Raw genomic sequence first — 2,622 nt, 5'->3', positions numbered from 1 at the left:
AAAAAAAGACGTGCTGGAAAGTGGGCAGTTATGGTAAATACAGTGATTTCGGTGTGAAGCAGTTCTGGAACTTTTTCTCTTTCACTGTAGTAATTACAGAAATACTCTCCCATGCCAGTTCTGTAGATGAATTCCCAACAGCAGAAAGAGCTGGGATGCTTCTGTCAGTGCAGGAAATGCATTGCTGCCGGTCTCTGCCCAGGGGGCTTCAAGCTGAGTCCTCCTGCCCTTCTCTGCAGTCATGGGTCATTTGGTTTATCAACCTACAAATCTCCTAATACAAATGTAAGCTGGGATTGACTCAGCTCTGCTTTAATCTTCAGATTCTTATGAATAACACGTTTTTTAGCTTATTTACCATTTATGAATTAGCAGCATATAATATACTGTAACTGAAAATGGGTCTTTGTACTACATGAAACCATGCAGGGATTCCTATTTTAGTTAAACGTAAGTGCTAGCATGGAAATCCACCCAGCAGCTTAGATCTGGAGCGTTACCTTCTCTACACAGACCAACAACTTCCTCAACGTTTAGATCTTTTCTTGCAGTTGTGCTTCAACAGTTTGTAGTGGTATAATCAATGAAAGAGATGAATTAAGTGCAGAAAAAATGTACATTGATTTTGTGATAGACCTTGTTCTTCCTTTGGGTTCGTACAGGTCTGCTGGTGGGCAGAGCAGGTCAGGAACTTCACAGCCAGTGCTTTCGTTGGGAGGAGCTGGGGTGATGGTGGGGGGCAGCATGCATGTAGCTCCGTGTGCTGGCTCCGTGGGGCACATTCCATTCAGGAGATATCAGAATATTGCTTCTGGCATGAATTTTTTTGTTTCCAGTTAGTGGGAGATAAATACGATTTTGAACTGAATTGGTACAAAAATGAATCTTCAAGTATTAAAATTTTGCTTTAAGGAGATATTGTGAGCTATGGTTTATTGGCTTGTTTATGGTCTGAATCTGAGCTTGCTGAAGGCAAAAGGAGCAGAAGCAGAGCTGGTTTCAGACTAAAAGAGGAGAGATTTAGGCAGGGTGTAGGAAAAGATTATTCACACTAAGGGCAGTGAGGAGCTGAAAAAATGCCCAGAGAAGTGGTGGTGCCCATCCCTGCAGACAGCCCAGGTCAGGCCGGGGGGGCTCTGAGCACCGGTGGAGCTGTGGGTGTCTCTGCTCTTTGTGGGGTTGGGACCCAATGGCCTTTAGCGGTCTTTACTCTTCCAACCCCAATCGTTCTGCGAATGAGGCGCCCCAGGAAGAGGTGCACATAACTGCACGTTATGGCAGTGAGCTGTGGGGGTCTGCAGCTCTTTACTGGCTTAAAAGAGGGAGACTCTGATTGGATAGGATTGCTTCCACCAGCTGGAGGACGGTGCTCAGCCACACGGTGGGCAGCACGTGCAGCCAGCACTGCCCCACTGCTCCCTGCTGTGCTGCCAGCACTGATGAGTGCGGCTGCAGGAGATGAAATCTCACTTTGATGGCGTTGAGGAGCAGGAGCTTTGATGTCAGCCAGTCCATCTGAACGCGCCCTCATTGTTTCTGTACAGAGTTAGGGAACACTTTCTGGTCCTCTTTTATCCTGCATAATGCTTAGTCAAATATTAAGTGGACTGTTAACGAGGGAATAGCATAACAAGAAGTTTAATCTTCTTTGTCAAATCACTCCTGGAGAGAGCCAAATATTTGTGGACCTTATGGTTCCTGCATATTTTATTATAAAGTCATATTTTATGTATCTATCCCTCATCTCTAACAGAACCCATTGCAGGGGGAGCACAGATGATCACTTAATACAGTTCAGACCTCTGAAGTGATTGCACAAATGGAGGGTATCTCTGCAGCAATTCCCTCCCCCAGACAGCAATTATTTGATCAAACCCTGTGCAGCACATCCTGCTCCAGCACAGATCTCTTCTCCAGGAGCAGAGCCCCACTGCTGGCAGAGCCCCGCAGGTGACCTCTTCTCACTTCTGGGTCTGCAGCCAAACCTGCAGTGCTGGGTGACCTGGACTGGGCACAGCAGTGGCGTTAGGCAGCCACGTTGTGCTGCTGACCCCTCAGGGATGTCCTTACGGAGTTCAAATCACAGAAAGGAAGATGATGTGGAGATGTTGGATTTGTGATGGGGAATGCTTGCTTTTCTCTATTTCGGCATGGCATGGCCTCTGGAGAAGACAAAGACAGAGCTGTGCTGTGTTTGGAGGGAGAGAGATGGGATGTAGGGGCTGGGAAGCACCATCTGTGTTATGTGCTCAGAGTATGAATGAAGGCAGAAGAGAGGGGATGGCTTTTTTGAGGCAGGAAATGCAATGAATGCTGTTTGTCATTTATGCTAGCTCTGAGATGCTGAAATGGTAACCAGAAGTGGGTGACTCCAAAACAGCATCTGTCTTCTCTTCTCAGCCCTCCCTGTGCACCTCTGCTCTCACATCACAGAGCAGCCCTCTGTATGAGATGCACAGAGCAGCACAGCTCCTCTGTTATCACTTCTCAACACGGGAGATGCCGCTGTGATTAAAGTGCCAAATGGTTCCCGTTCACATTACAGTGAAATGTGACCACCGATCTCCATGAATGGGATGTTTTTGTCACCTCTTCTCTCTCTTCTCTAATATCTCTCTGCTC

The sequence above is a fragment of the Meleagris gallopavo genome, chromosome 15 (assembly GCF_000146605.3).
Source record: "Meleagris gallopavo isolate NT-WF06-2002-E0010 breed Aviagen turkey brand Nicholas breeding stock chromosome 15, Turkey_5.1, whole genome shotgun sequence".
NCBI classification, from domain to species: Eukaryota; Metazoa; Chordata; class Aves; order Galliformes; family Phasianidae; genus Meleagris; species Meleagris gallopavo.
Note: the sequence above shows the minus strand (reverse complement) of the source record.